Source organism: Salvelinus fontinalis, chromosome 5 (genome assembly GCF_029448725.1).
Source record: "Salvelinus fontinalis isolate EN_2023a chromosome 5, ASM2944872v1, whole genome shotgun sequence".
Lineage (NCBI taxonomy): Eukaryota > Metazoa > Chordata > Actinopteri > Salmoniformes > Salmonidae > Salvelinus > Salvelinus fontinalis.
In genome coordinates, this window is record NC_074669.1 from 15268539 (window position 1) to 15285755 (window position 17217).

The following is a 17217-nucleotide window of genomic DNA, read 5'->3' on the forward strand; positions in this document are numbered from 1 at the left end:
TTTGAATTTGTATCAGTTGCTGGGACCGTTACTATCTGTCCAGGGAGCCTGCCAACCAAAAGTCTGAAGAGCTGCTTGGCATAGCAGCTAGCCTAGCTGCTAACTACTGTAGCTATCAAGCTATCAAGTTTTCCTGAAAGCTTGAACACAGTCCGCTACACTGTTAGCACTTATGGCTGGGACCGCAGATTGACCCTGGCTTGTGGCTGTCTAAATTCCTGCTGTTTGTTTCTGTTTCCATATGCCCTACAACCTGCCCTGTCTCGAACTGCGTGGAGTACCAGCGTTAGCTTACGTTGCTGCCATGACATCCAAAACCAAAGCCGGTGGCTTGTTCTACAAGCAATTGTTAAAACAAGAGGAAAATAGCTTTAAGAGCTTTGTCCAAATACTGATGGACTCAACTAACAAACTAATGGACAATCTGACCAGAGAGGCCCAGGGCCTTAAGAACAGTTTGCAGTTCTACCAAGGCGAGGCTGGTTTCCTAAGAGACTTACAGCCAGTGCTTCCGATATTTAACTGTTCTGTTCTGGAACCTATTTGGCCGGATCCGGTACCTCTCTTGGCATGAAAATTAATTGTCACTTTTTGCAGATAAAAGCGATCAAAGTTCATTTGAGTTGCCTCTGTTAACTCTCCTCTTCCTAGAATTACTGCTGTCTGTTCAGAAATAAATGAAATAATTCAGAATAGCCTACTACACCACTACACCTACTACGCCCATAATTTAGCAACAGAGGATAAATAGCTTATTTTAAAAATGTGCCAACATTTACAGTTAATCAGAAACAGACACACACGCGCACGCACGCACGCACGCACGCACGCACGCACACACACACACACACACACACACATATACACACACGTTTAAACGAGATGAAGTAAACCGTAGAAGCAATGTAGCCATTGAAATAAGGCTTATGAAATCATAACATTCATATATTGGCCATCTCTGAGACTCACTTAGATAATTCCTTTGATGACACAGCAGTAGTAATACAGGGATATAACATCTACAGAAGAGACAGGAAGGCCTATGGTGGAGGTGTTGCTGTATACTCAATGTTCAGAGACATACAGTATACGGGATCTCATGTCTAATGTTTTTGAAGTGTTGTGGTTGCATGTTCCCATGCCTCATCTAAAGCCTTGTCTTTTCGGGTGCTGCTATAGGCCACCAAGTGCTAACATTATCTGTATAATATGTATGCAATGCCTGATAATGTGTGTGATCTTAACAGGGAGGTCTATTTTCTGGGAAAACCTGAATATAGACTGGTTTTCATCAAGCTGTCCTCTCAAGAGGAAGCTGCTCATTGTAACCAGTGTCTGTAATCGGGTTCAGGTTATTCATCAATCTACAAGGGTGTTTACAAACAGTACAGGAACTTTATTGTCCACGTGTATTGATCACATTTTTACCAATGCTGCAGAACTCTGCTCTAAAGCTGTATCCATACCCATTGGATGTACCGACCATAATATAGTGGCCATATCTATAAAAGCCAAAGTTCCAAAGGTTGGGCCTAAAATAGTGTATAAGAGATCATACAAAATGTTTTGTACTGATTCCTATGTTGAAGACAAAAAATATGTGTTGGTCTGATGTGTGTAATTAAGACCATCCAGACGTTGCTCTTGTTTCTTCCAAATATTAAATTGATTCTTCCAGTTATTGATAAGCATGTACTATTAAGAAACTAACTGTTAGAACTGTTGAGGCCCCTTGGATTGATGAGGAATTGAAAAACTGTATGGTTGAGAGGGATGAGGCAAAAGGATTGGTGAATAAGTCTGGCTGCACATCTGATTGGCAAACTTACTGTATTGATAAATTATGTGACTAAACTGATCAAAAATAAGAAGAAATTGTATTATGAAACCAAGATAAATGACAAAGTATGATGGAAAAAAGTTTTGGAATACTTTATATGAAATTATGGGCAGAAAAACCAATTCATCTTTCATTGAATCAGATGGCTCTTTTATCACAAAACCTTCTGATGTTGCCAATTACTTTAATGACTATTTCATTGGCAAAGTTAGAAATGAAATCCCAACAACAAACTGTGAGCCATCATATGCATGTATAAAATATCTAATAATGAAAGAAAAGCATTGTCATTTTGAATTCTGTAACGTTAGTGTGGGTGCGGTGGAATAATTATTTTGTCCATCAATAATGAGACACCACCTGGTATTGACAAAGCTACTGAGGATAGTAGCTGACTATATTGCCACTCCTATTTGTCATATATTTAATCTGAGTCTGGAGAAAAATGTTTGTCCTCAGACCTGGAGGGAATCCAAAGTCATTCCGCTACCCAAGAATGATAAAGCACCCTTTACTGGTTCTAACATCCGGCCAATCAGCTTGCTGCCGACTCTTACAAAACTTTTATCAAAAATGTGTGGTTGACCAGATACAATGCTATTTCTCTGTAAACAAATTAACAAAATCATTTCAGCATGCTTATAGAAAAGGGCACTCAACTTGTACTCTACTGACACAAATGTCTGATGATTGGTTGAAAGAAATTGATAATAAGAAGATGGTGGGAGCTGTACTGTTACATTTCAGTGCAGCCTTAAATATTATTGACCATAACCTGTTGTTGAAAAAAAATGAGTGTCATGGCTTTTCAACCTCTGCCATATCGTGGATTCAGAGCTATCTATCTAATAGAACACAGAGGATGTTCTTCAATGGAAGCTTCTCTAATGTTAAACATGTAAAGAGTGGTATACCGCAAGGCAGCGCTCTTGGCCCTCTTCTTTTTCTAAGAACATTGTATTTGGTACAAATCATTCCATAAGTTCTAGACCTCAGCTGAATCTGATAATTAAAAATGTTGCTGTTGAGCAAATTGAGGTGACTTAAGTACTGTCACGGCTGTTAAAGGAAGAGGACCAAGGTGCAGCGTGGTCAGCCTACATTTTATTTTATTTAATAAAAATGACGCCGAACAAAACAATAAACACTACAAAAAACAAACCGTGAAGCTAACGGCTATGTGCCCTAAACAAAGTCAACTTCCCACAAACACAGGTGGGAAAAAGGGCAGCCTAAGTATGGTTCTCAATCAGAGACAAGTACATGGCGTTACCCTGGATTGTAAACTGTCATGGTCAAAACATATTGATTCAATGGTTGTAAAGATGGGGAGAGGTATGTCTGTGATAAAGAGATGCTCTACTTTTTGAAACCATGCTCCACAAAGCAAGTCCTGCAGGCTCTAGTTTTATCTTATCTTGATTATAGCCCAGTCATGTGGTCAGGTGCTGCAAAGAAGGACCTAGAAAAACTGGCGATTGGCTGAAAGCCGTGGTATATACAGTAAGACTGTATAGCACGGGTATGACAAAACATTTATTATGACTGTTCTTATTACATTTGTAACCAGTTTATAACAGCTACAAGGCACCTCGGGGGTTTGTGATATATGGACAATACACCACGGCTAAGGGTTGTATTCAGGCACTCTGCGTTGCATCGTGCGGAAGAACAGCCCTTAGCCATGGTATTTTGGCCATATACCGCACCTCCTCCTTCCTTATTGTTTTAGTATATTATAGTATTTACCTAAGCATATTATAGTATTTATACCATAGTATACTGTATACTTTTTTTCATGTGGCCCTAATGAGACAGTTCAGCTCCTTTCATAATAATAGAGCATAGAGCTTTTGATGAAATAATACTTTTAACAAATTGCCAGTTTAATGAACATTATTTTTACATCAATCACATGATTTGTTAGTGGCTGAGCGCACTGCACACATATCTGAGAGCAAGCGCTGGAAGTACTATTGGATCTGTGAAAACAGAAACTCAGTCTCACAAACAATAAATATTATAAAATTTAGCAGCCTATATATGCCCTTACCCACTGGGTTCTGGACTTCTGGCACATATTGATTCAGTTTGACTTGTAAGAGATCAAAAGGCTGATCTGGATCAATCTGGTGGCGGAAGCACTGTATCAAAAACATTCAACTTTCCAAAAGTAGCCAACGATCAACAGCGCTGCCCTACATTAGTGGACCGTGGTGTAGAGTTACATGCAAAGAGTAAACATCACCAGTTCTCAAAGAATAATCAGTGAGGCGCTGGTTGAAATTAAACAATTAAGTAAACATCAAAGTGATTGAGTGAAGTAATCATCCCAGTCTCAACAGGATGGGGAAGTGATAGCAGGGTTTAATCAACGCATCAAGGCACCATCAGGAAATGGGAACTGAACATCTTGCACATTTAATGGGCAAATTGATTAGGACCTTATGGTCAATAGAATAATCATGCCATTTCTCAATACATCACCACTCCTTTTCCTTCAGAACACCCAGCGGAGTGAATAAACCAAGTAACCGACTGACTCTCAGCAGTACAGGAGCTTTGCCTTGATTAGCTGTCTTGATTTGTCTTGATTAGCTGTAGTGGTGGTGGGGGCGGGTAGCAGCGGTACATCGGAAACAGCACTCTATTCCCTATATACTGTAGTGCACTACTTTTGACCTAAGCCCTGGTCAAAAGGTGTGCACTATATAGGGAATAGGATGCCATTTGGAACACAGCTCTAGCCTATTGATGAAAGACAAGGAGATACATGTATCACAATAGAGCATGCATTACTGCCCTGACAGTTTACACAACACTACAGTACTGAAGCTGGGCCTTACCATCATTAATTAACAGCGATTACTACTCTAATCCTTAACACTGCTCACTACACTTCTCTCATCTAAACCCGGAAAACCCACTCTCAAGGGGGCCCTATCCACCCATTCCCCCTTTACATAATCATAAATTCTCAAACTTCAAACGCATACGGGGTTACTGCATCTGTAACGCCAAGCTCTCCGACTTATCCCCTGTTTCATCGACGCCCATCCTGACCCATGTGACAGTGCAGCTTCAGCCAGGACAGGGTAAGAAAGGGTGATTTATCGCAGGGTTAATTGTTCACTGAAAAGGAACAGTGGAGCAGCAGAGCTCGGATTATGGTTTAGCTGCTATCAGATTCTAGGATACAGTTCATTAGCTCCATAATGGGGGGTTTCTCCCCCAGGACAGTGGAGGTGCAGGGGGGATCCAGGGGGGATCAAGAGGAATTAGGGCATGATGAGGGGAGCACTGCCAAGCCACAGGTCTGATTAGGCCCCACTGAGGGGGGGTGGGAGGGACTTCCTGTGTGTGTCCATGGGCATTTGGAAACACAGGCCAGCTGCATGGTGTCTCTCTCCGCTGGACTGTAAGAGAGTTGAGAGGCCAGGAGCTGGTTGTTCTATTGGTTGTCCCTTTGGGAACAGACCATGATTGGGTGGTAAGGGATAGGAAGCCCTGGGCTGTAGAACAGCGGGGAGGGTGATGATCCAACAACTGGAATGGTGTGTTGTGACATTATCATGAATCTAGTCCATTGCACATTGCTGTCAAAGGCTTTACAGCTCACTCAGAGAGGAAGAAAGAGAAGCAGAGAAAATCAGCAGAGAAAGAATTGAGGTAAGGGGAGGGAGGGAAGGAGAGATAAAGAGGGGAGGAGAGAGAGAGAGAGAGGGAGGGGGAAAGAGAAAGAGGACTGTATATGAGGGAGAGTAATAGAGACTTGGTATAATCAGTCCTGGGACATAATGGACTGTAATCTTCTGTTTCCTGATATTAACTACAATCAGCAATCAAAGTGCACTGCCATTCTTGAGCTTGTTAAAACACATTTTGGGACAGTACATCTAATGCAGTCTCCATTTTCGGAGCTCTGCCCCTTTTAAAGTGAAATGAAAATGTCTAAAAAAAGACGCTTGTTTAGTGGAGCCAGTAAAAAAGCTTTTTTTAGGGGAAACTGGAACATTCCTCATGCTCATTAGCTTAAAACGCAAATGGACTCCAGAACAATTAATGTTAACTTTAATTTCTGGTTTTACATAAATATAAAAACCTGGATCAGCCCTTGGAATGTCGGGTGGGGGTGGGGGGGTGCACAAAGCACACTGCAAAGGCCTTGTGAGACCCATGGAAACTAAGCCTTCACATTTTTAACAGGAGATTGGGTTGGTTTTGGCAGGGGTCTCCTAAAATGACTCTGGCCTACCTCTGTGTTTCTCTCTCTGTTGTGAAAGCATGGGGAAAAGGTTAGCCACTCCAACAGTGAGAGTCCCGTGGTAACTACCAACACACACAAGCTCTCTCTCTCTAATGGAGAGTCCAGTTGACATGCTTCGGCTCTCTGTGTAATCAATGGGCGTTCAAGCCGTTCTTTCGGTTGCTAAAAATACAGCTTCTCTTTCATCCTGCTCTTTTCATTCTGCATGTCAGAGCTTTACTGGGTGCTTGTGAGCGGGCCTGGCGGGGCGCAGGGGCTAGCTACTCCTATAAAGTAGCGGGGCGCAGAACATCTAGTGAGTTAATGCCTCTGACCCACCCTATGCCTCCCCTCCTCCGACTGTAAAGCCCAAATGAAAGTGAGATGTCCAACCCCCTCATGCTGCATTAACCTACATTCTTTCCAACAGGAGTTAGCTAGTCGAATATGTCCGAGTTGCTTGAACTGACTACAACCACATGCAAACTCCTTCACCTTTTCCAAGTGTTCACGTGAAAAGCTGGAGACATGAGGGAGCTATGATAGAATCAGATCAAGACAGCTCTCGGCTCTCAACTCTCTGCTCTTTGCTCTCTGCTCTCTTACCCCTCCACCCCTTTGCAACATTTTTATTAGATATTTCCTCCGATGTTTTTAGCAGGAACACCTGGGGACCTGGAAGACAGTGGGTCAGAGAGGGACTAGGCTGTCGAATCCCAGGCTTGAACCAAATTATATGGAGAGAGACACAGGAAGAGAACAACAGAGAGACCAAGACAGAGATTACATGAGAGAGCAAGAGAGAGAGAGAGAGAGAGCAAGAGAGAGAGAGAGCAAGAGAGAGTGCTATAAGGCCCCCCTGTGGTGCTCCACTCTGAGAACCACGGCGGGCCCCTGTAAGAGAAGCCGGCCCGGCGGGGCCCTGGACGAACCCCTCCCCCGAGGATTAGCTTTGCTATGATTTAGCGCCGTTCTCACTGGCCTCCGGAATGCGACGGATGACGGATCTATTTTCCTACATTGTTTCACCTGCTCTAAATGGAACCACATGCTGCACACACAGGGCCGCCTCTCTTTTGTCTGTAATTGGAAGCACATTCAAAGCAGCGGCAAGGAGAAGAGAGGAGGGGTGAGGAGGGGAGGGGAGCAGAGTAGAGCTGGGCCCGACAGTGGCTCCCCTGGGGCTGGGGTGCGAAACCCTGGGTTGGGTCAAGTGGAGGGGATAGGGGGGTGGAAGGCAAGAGGGTGGCAGTAAGGAGGGAGGGAGAGAATGGGAGATAGGGATGGAGGAAGGGAAGGCCACAACAGGGGAGACTGATCTCCATTAGGGCAGTGGTTGTTAAATTGTTGGGCGTGCCCTTCCTAACTGTGAGTCTTTTGTACACTATATATACAAAAGTTCGTGGACACCCCTTTAAAGTAGTGGATTTGGCTATTTTAACCACACCCATTACTGACAGGTGTATAAAATCGAGCACACCGCCATGCAATCTCCATAGACAAACATTGGCAAATGAATGGCCTTACTAAAGAGCTCAGTGACTTTCAAAGTGGCACCGATATAGGATGGAACCGTTACAACAAGTCAGTTTGTCAAATTGCTGCCCTGCTAGAGCTGCCCCGGTCAGCAGTAAGTGATGTTATAGTAAAGTGGAAACATCTAGGAGCAACAACGGCTCAGCTGTGAAGTGGTAGGCCTCACAAGCTCACCGAACGAGCCCACCAAGTGCTGAAGCGCGTAATGTGTAAAATATTATCTGTCCTCAGTTGCAACACTCACTACCTAGTTTCAAGCTGCCTCTGGAAGCAACGTCAGCACAAGAACTGTTCATCAGGAGCTTCATGATATGGGTTGCCATGGCCGAGCAGCCGCACACAAGCCTAAGATCACCATGAGCAATGCCAAGCGTTGGCTGGAGTGGTGTAAAGCTCGCCACCATTGGACTCTGGAGCAGTGGAATTGCATTCTCTGGAGTGATGAACCACACATCATCTGTTAGTCCAACTGACAAATCTGGGTTTGGCAGATGCCAGGAGAACGCTACCTGGCCGAATGCATAGTGCCAACTGTAAAGTTTGGTGGAGGAGGAATAATGTCTGTCTTTCATGGTTCGGGCTAGACACCTTAGTTCCGGTGAAGGGAAATCTTAACCCTACAGCATACAATGACATTCTAGACAATTCTGTGCTTCCAACTTTGAAATCAGTGTGGAAGAACTTCACTGGCCTGCACAGAGTCCTGACGTCAACCCCATCGAACACCTTTGGGATGAATTGGAACACCGACTGCAAGCTAAGCCTAATCGCCCAACAGCAGTCCCCGCAGCAATGTTCCAACATCGAGTGGAAAGCCTTCCCAGAAGAGTGGAGACTGTTATAACAGCAAAGGGGGGACCGACTCCATGTTAATGCCCATGATTTTAGAATGAGATGTTTGACGAGCAGGTGTCCACATACTGTTGGTCATGTAGTGTATGTAGAGTACTCAGACCCCTTCCCTTTTTCCACATTTTGTTACTGTACAGTCTTATTCTAAAATGATTACATTTTTAAAAATCCTGATGAATCTACACACAATACCCCATAATGACTAAGTGAAAACAAGTTTTTAGACATCTTAGCCAATATATTTAAAATAAAAACAGAAATACCTTACTTACATAACTATTCATGCCCTTTGCATAAGACTCGAAATTGAGGTCAGGTGCATCCTGTTTCCATTGATCGTCCTTGAGGTGTTTCTACAACTTGATTGGAGTACACCTGTGGTAAATTCAATTGATTGGACATGATTTGGAAAGACACACACCTGTCTTTATAAGGTCCCACAGTTGACAATGACCAAGAACCCAATGGTCACTCTGAGAGAACTCCAGAGTTCCTCTGTGGAGATGGGTGACCCTTCTAGAAGGACAACCATCTCTGCAGAACTCCACAAATCATGCCTTTATGGTAGAGTGTCCAGACGGAAGCAACTCCTCAGTAAAATGCGCATGACAGCCCGCTTGGAGTTTGCCAAGAAGCACCTAAAGACTCTCAGACCATGAGAAACAAGATTCTCTGCTCTAATGAAACCAAGATTGAACTCTTTGGCCTGAATGCCAAGTGTCAGGTCTGGAGGAAACCTGGCACCATCCCTACGGTGAAGCATGGTGGTGGCAGCATCATTCTGTGGGGATGTTTTTCAGCTGGAATACTAGTCAGGAATGATGGAAAGATGAACGGAGCAAAGTACAGAGAGATTCTTATTTCAATTGACTGATTTCCTTATGTGTACTGTAACTCAGTAAAATCTTTGAAATTGTTGTTAATATTTTTGTTCAGTATACATGAAATTAGGAGATCTGGGGAAATATGCAGTGTTATGTGTATCCAGCCAACGAAATCCATTGTCGGCTTGCAGACAGGCTTTTTGGTTATGCTACATTGACACCTGTTGGTATGAAGCAGAATTGCAACTGATTATCTATTAGAATAAAGATCAACATTTTTCTTGTGTCTTTTTCTTTGACATTCTGTGTCTGGTTTCCTTTGAGTTATTGAAAATGGTCAAATAATGAATGGGTAGAGAGTAATATTTGCTTGATTAGCTATTCAACTGTGAACTACAGGTTTGGGAGCCAATAACTCTCCTACTTTCAACCCTAGTGACAACACAGAGTAACACCTACTGTACTGCAGCCAGTCTGAGATGTGATTAAATATACAACAGAGAACAGGGCAGAATCATTGCTATGCCACTGCTCATAGGAGGCAAAGCAGGTGTGATCTGGTCATGACCAGATGATGTAATTAGGGATGTGTGCTGCATCACGTAGCTACCCCTCATACACAAACAAACACACTCTCGCTCACACACACACACACACACATATTCTTATCAACACCAGCCACCCCAGTGGTGACTCACCACCCACTGGGCACAGACGTAATAATGTCACATCTGCTCCTGCAATGCCCTATACTACTCATCCTGTGTCTCCTTGACCTGCCGCCACTCCCCCAGTACTCTCTCCCTCTCTCTCTGTGTGTGTGTGTGTGTTTGTGTGTGTGTGTGTGTGTGTGTGTGTGTGTGTGTGTGTGTGTGTGTGTGTGTGTGTGTGTGTGTGTGTGTGTGTGTGTGTGTGTGATTGTGTGAGCAGAGACAGGTGTGCTGGAGTCAGATCCCCACCAGCTGCAACCTGTTCCATAATCAAGACCTCTACAAATACTCAGCCCTGCCACTTCCGCTCTGCCAGATTGTAATCTCTGCTCAGTCAGTCTACGCGTGTAGCGTTGTTACTATTAGAGCCTGTTATCCTGTTGTGCCTGTTTTCCTTGCCTGACACTGTTTTCCTCTCCCCGCTGCAGTTCCACTCGCTCTGACTCTGGTCCCTATCTCCAGTTCCACGTCTCGTCATCCTGCTACTCTGTCCTGGATTCCCCACTCTACTACTCCCTTGGATTCCCCTCCGGACCTGCTTACCCTGTCTCAACCCCTCTCGCTCAAGCCTCAGCTACTGCACCTGGTTCCCTGCAACCCACCCGAGCTTCCTCTGGCCTGCACTCCATCTTCCCCCTGTGTTTCAATAAATACCTTGGTTACTTCATCCCAATCTCCCAATGTTGGTTACCATTTGCAAATCCAATAATTTTTCCACATTGATTCATCACATCTTTTGTTATTACTTATTAACAATGTTGATTCAACCCCCCCCAAAAAAATCCCAGCTGGTAGTTACGATAGACTTACCCTATTTATCCCATTACTTGCTTCATGAACAATAAACTGAATAAATAAATGTCAAAACATGAGAATCAATGGTTAGACTGACCCCCTAGATAGTTTTGTTCAGACTCCTTTTTCTTTTGTCACACAGTGTGAATGTGATTTGAAGTTTCTCACTTCATGAAAGCAAAATAGATTGCATAGGAAGTCTATGAGATCTAGTTTCAAGGTTTTGCCTGCAGGATGTGCTCGCTGGTCTGTCATTGATAACGACTGTGTCCCAAATGGAACCCTATTGCCTATATAGCGCACTTATTTTGACAAAAGTGGTGCACTACAGCCTATAGGGAATATGGTGCTACTTAGGATGCTGCCAAACACTGTTAATGGGAAGGGTACAGTCTACTCTCTGGTGCTGCTGAAGATAAAACTGAAACGGCAGGTCACATGACATTCATGATGAAGCAGGCAGCAACTGAACTAACTGGGGTTGAGATTTATGCCAGCAGGCCTACATTTAATGAAACAGTTTCACTGCACCTTCTTTATTTCTTTATATAGACAGTCAAGGCAGTACTAGTCTCATTCCCAACTAGAAGCCTGGCTAATGGGCTATAGGGCACCACTGTAATCTTGAGCATTCTATCCATCTTTTTGTGTATATATGTACATGTGTGCATGTGCATGCTTGTGAGAGTGTGTGTATGCATGCACATCTTCTGGCAGCAAACTGCAGGTCAATAATCTTGCTCTCTGTCCCACAATTGTCTCATTAATTAAGATGGCAACACAATATTGATTTAATTCTAATAGAAGCTTTTGTGGTTCTCAACTAATAATGTGACTTGAGTTTTAAAAACATACCTCACTGGAGGGCAACTCCAGGAAGCGTAGAAAGAGAAATGCAGAAACCCTCAAGGAAATAAACTCCATCTCTCTCTCCCTCCTCCTTCTCCTCCTCCTCCTCCTCCTCCTCTCCTTCTCCATCTACTCCTCCTCCTCCTCTCCTTCTCTCCCCCTCCATCTCCTCCTCCTCCTCCTCTCCTTCTCCATCTACTCCTCCTCCTCCTCTCCTTCTCTCCCCCTCCACCTCCTCCTCCTCTCCTTCTCTTCCCCTCCATCTCCTCCTCCTCCTCCGCTCCTTCTCTCCCCCTCCATCTCCTCCTCCTCCTCTCCTTCTCTCCCCCTCCATCTACTCCCTATACAGTAAATTACCGAGCTGGAAGAATGATTTATCATTTTACAACTGCTTGAGGGACCCCGTTCAATAATGACCAACGTTCCTCAGAGCAATGATTCATTTTGATTCGCAGTCTGTAATGCCACTAAGGATGGGTGGGATCAATAACCACAGCTGTGCACAGACAATATAAAATACTTTAATCATAAATAGATCTGTGATGTGACAGAGGACAAGTAATACATACACTATGTCGGGTTATAACCATTAATTACTGTATGCATGCTTCTTACTGTGTGTTTGAGTGTGTACTGTGTGTACACAAAGTGATCCACAACAAGTTGGGAGCATCAATGATTAAGATATAATGATTAAGAACAGTATCTCATACAGTAGTAAATAGCATAAAAAGTCATCATGGATTATCAAACTCATACGGTAGTTTTCTTATGTGTTTCCTCGCTTCCCAAATGTGTTTTTATCGACATTGATCTGTACACAAGGAGATAGACACAGAATAAGAAGCCCCAAGCACAGCTGCTTTAGACTCAAATGACTCCAAAGTAATCAATTCCCATGTCCTGTGCATAATCATGTGCAGCACCATGAACAGTATATCACTGAGAATTCTATGAGATACAGTAAGGTTGACAAGGGACCAGAATACACTATATGCCAGGCCTCCGTGGAAGCTGCTTTGTTAACGCATCTTCTCCCAGAGCTACATCCATACTGTACACTGACTGATAGTTATACTTGGTTATCAACTCCTGTGGTGATATTCTGTAGCAATGTTTCCTTTCCCAGTGTGGCTATTTCATATCCTTTTTTCAATCCGCTTCCCTCCCAATCTTCCTAATTGAATAAAGCAGGATTAACTCAGTGACATTCAGCCTTGTGTTACAGTACGGCTGTCTGTAAAGGGCAGAGGAGTTGGCCAGAGCAGAGGAAAAGAGGAAGAGGCAGAGTGTTGCACTGTGAAAGCCAAAGTCCAGGGGACTCTGACGCAGTGAACCTGGAGGAGCCTCAACAGAAAGGAAATGTAGACATCAACAAAAAGTAGCAGAACAGAAACTGTGGGGTGCTCTTCAATTGGTACCCATCACATTCATAAGCCTCACCTGCAGCCTGACACATCAAAAAGTCGTTCATAATGAGTAATATAGAGTCAAATAAAATGTGTTTACAGAAGGCAACCCTTTGCAAAGCAATGTAGTTCAGATGTTAGTTTTTGAATTATCATTTTCAGTATCTGTACATATAGATCAGGACATCTTTCCAATCAACTGTCCTGATGCGCAAGGGTTCTACATTTGAAACAATATTCCGGTTAGAAACAGAAAAGACAACATTTTACAAATTGCAGATGGAGAGTTTAACGCACTGTAAAAATGAAATGTATTTGTAGAAACAAGTTCTGGATGGTGATGTAGATGCTAAAATGGCCGTAAGAGGGTCATTCCACAAAAACAGTGCCTTTTGCATCCCTTTGATATTTGAAGTAGATATTGTGAACCAATATTGAATTTTAAAAGCCTGCTATATGAAATTAAATGCCCTTTAATATAGACCACATGGATAATTCAATAAACCCTATTTTTAATATGAGTATTTAATATTGCTAAAGTGCCAAAATTCTGAGTTTTTACATCTCCCTCCTTCAACCCTGTGTCACTTCTAGGAAGATTTCAACCCACTAAATCCAAAAATGTCTCCAAGTTTCACCATTATTGTAAAGCCCAAGTTATTTTGTTGCTTTGACAGTCATTTCTGAAGATGACTATTTATTTCATGTGATTAGTGATTAATTTACGTCTGTGCCAACCCTGTTAAGTGAACTGAACTCTTGTTTTAATATGGTGAAAGAAATCCTTTTAAAATCCTTTTTTTTTAAACATTAAACATCTAATAGTCAAATCATAGTGTAAAAGAAGGTGAGTTGGTTCTACTCTTTTTGGCCATTTCTAGTGTTTTGTGGTGGGAAACCAAGCAGGTCAAGCATAACATGTCAACGCTGTTACCCATAAAAAGACAGTAGAAATGGTTTAGCAATTTCTTTTTTGTTTGTGAAGCATTCACCTCCCTGTTGCACACAACAAGCTTCCATTCCCCCTGTCACGAGGGGATTAATGGCTGATTTCAAATGAAATTGTCAACTCTGTTAAGGTCAATCCTGTTACATTATTTGGCACACTGATTTGTCCTCATTTTAGATTTGGTTACAGTTTTTTACAATCGCTTACACACTAAACGTGGTATTTGAGGCACACTCAGTGAAACGATTAACTCATGTACCTAATCTTCAGACCAAGTCTGCAAAACTGCAAACACATTATCTGCTTTACACTCAGTTTCCAATTGTAAAACACTTTTTGCAAAACACTAAACACAGTTCTCTACATTAGACACGTTATTCAAAACTAACAGGTCTAGTGTTTCGTTTGGAAAGCACTGCCATTCAAAATGACACACTCATTTACCGATTACCAACACCCAGTGCTCACGTGTGAAAACACTTATAGCTAATTTCTTCACTTAGAAATCAGAGCTTGAGCACTATAAATAGGCTTCAGGTTGGCTTTCTTGGTTTGGAAAACAATGGAGACCAATTTTGGAGAGAGAGTTAGAGGATGAGGAGTGAGAGTAAGCGAGGGACAAGGAAGAGGAGGATATGAGGACGGGGGGGGGAAGAGGGTGAGGACGAGGAGTGGGACAAGGAAGAGGAGGAAGGAGAAGCATCACAGATGAGATCCGGTTCCCTTTGGTTGACCATGTGGTCAACCATGGTTTGAGTTTTAGGGAGGCTGGGCAGAGGGTCCAAAATGAGAACCTATCCTCTATACCATGCTACTGTACTTACAGCACTGCAGCACTTACAGCACTACAGTAACATTTCATACTGAAAGAAGTCTTGCACCCTAACCATTCACATCAAGTTTTGGCAGAATTGCTAGACGACCCTTCAATGGAGGAAGAAACCGTCTGTTCACAGCAGAGCAGGAACAACACATAGTGAATATGGTCATTTCAAACAACAGCATACGTTTACGACAACTGCAACACCAAATCACTGAACACAACATCCAGTAACATAAACGGGGTAAGTTTATCCGCAATTGACCGTCTCCTGAAACGCCATCAGATTCGTATGAAGCAGCTCGTATGAAACAACTGCGCTATAAATACGTACAAGTAAGCTATACTATCCTGTCATTGGTACTGTATTCCAGTGTATTGTGCTACATATTGACTACTCTGTCTATTCATACTGTCATACAATAATGTTTTGTCTGTTTCAGAGTTATGGAACTAGATGCTGCTGCAGAGCATCGTGATTTTGTCTACGTTGACGAGGTCGGCTTTAACCTAGCCAAAACAAGACACAGGGGAAGAAACCTCATAGGACACCACGTCATCGTTAATGTCCCTGTACAGCGTCGTGGCAACATCACAATGTGTGCAGCCATTAGTCAGAACGGTGTCCATCATCATGCTACTCTTGGTCCTTACAATACTGCCCACATTATCACCTTCCTTGGCACCCTGCATAATATCCTAATTTCCAATGACCAGAGGAATGTGCCAGAGCAGTCCAGGTTTTTTGTCATCTGGGACAACGTAAGATACCACCGGGCTGCTCTGGTCCACAGTTGGTTCATTGACCATCAAGTTTTTTATGCTCAACCTGCCACCATATTCTCAATTTCTAAACCCAATAGAAGTTATTTTTGGAGTGACGTTGGGAGGTATACGATTGCCAACCCCACCAACGCATACCCTTTCTCCAGGCGATGGAGGAGGCCTGTGGTGACATGAACGAGGGGGCATGCCAGGGCTGGATACACTACTTCAGACAATACTTCCCCCACTGTTTAGCCAGAGAGAACATCAACTTGTGATGTTGATTCGGTGCTGTGGCCAGACCCAAATAGGAGACCGGATGCACCATAATTGTTTTTTTCTTTATAGTAACAAGCCTTTTTGTTTATCTTCTACTGTATTTGTTTTGTATGTTACTGTTCATACCGAAATCTGGATAAAAATACAATGTTTTGAGAAAATACAATGTTCCCCCTTGCATTTCTGTTTTATAGTGTCAATATATACTGAATATGAATACATACTGTATATATTTGTGCACATACAAGTAAACTCAACAAAAAAAAGAAACATCGTTTTTTAGAACCTTGTCTTTCAAAGATAATTCGTAAAAATCCAAATAACTTCACAGATCTTCATTGTAAAGGGTTTAAACACTGTATCCCATGCTTGTGTTCAACGAACAATAAATGATTAATAAACATGCACCTGTGTAACGGTTGTTAAGACACAAACAGCTTACAGACGGTAGGCAATTAAGGTCACAATTATGAAAACTTAGGACACTAAAGATGCCTTTCTACTGACTCTGAAACACCAAAAGAAATACGCCCAGGGTCCCTGCTCACCTGCGTGAACGTGCCTTAGGCATGCTGCAAGGAGGCATGAGGACTGCAGATGTGGCCAGGGCAATAAATTGCAATGTCCGTACTGTGAGACCCCTAAGACAACGCTACAGGGAGACAGGACGGACAGCTGATCGTACTCGCGGTGGCAGACCACGTGTAACAACACCTGCACAGGATCAGTACATCCGAACATCACACTTGCGGGACAAGTACAGGATGGCAACAACTGCCCGAGTTACACCAGGAACGTACAATCCCTCCATCAGTGCTCAGACTGTCTGCAATAGGCTGAGAGAGGCTGGACTGAGGGCTTGTAGGCCTGTTGTAAGGCAGGTCCTCACCAGACATCACCGGCAATAACATCACCTATGGGCACAAACCCACTGTCGCTGGACCAGACAGGACTGGCAAACAGTGCTCTTCACTGATGAGTCACGGTTTTGTCTCACCAGGGGTGATGGTCGTATTCACGTTTATCGTCGAAGGAATGAGCGTTACACCGAGGCCTGTACTCTGGAGCGGGATCGATTTGGAGGTGGAGGGTCTGTCATGGTCTGGGGTGGTGTGTCACAGCATCATCGGACTGAGCTTGTTGTCATTGCAGGCAATCTCAACACTGTGCGTTATAGGAAAGACATCCTCCTCCCTCATGTGGTACCCTTCCTGCAGGCTCATCCTGACATGACCCTTCAGCATGACAATACCACCAGCCATACTGGAGATGCAGTACTTAATGCAGCTGCTGGCCACACCAGATACTGTTACTTTTGATTTTGACCCCCAGCCCCCCCCCCT

The 17217-nt window shown here is 43.3% G+C and overlaps 1 long non-coding RNA gene across 1 annotated transcript; it reads right to left on the reverse strand.

Moving 5' to 3' along the window:
- Nucleotides 1–12157: 12157 nt before the first annotated feature.
- LOC129855192 (uncharacterized) lies at nt 12158–17194 on the reverse strand. The gene is made up of 2 exons (XR_008759437.1): nt 14054–17194; nt 12158–13845 (listed from the first exon to the last, which is right to left on the reverse strand). It is a non-coding gene; the product is annotated as an uncharacterized LOC129855192 (long non-coding RNA).
- Between the last annotated feature and the right edge of the window lie 23 nt (nt 17195–17217).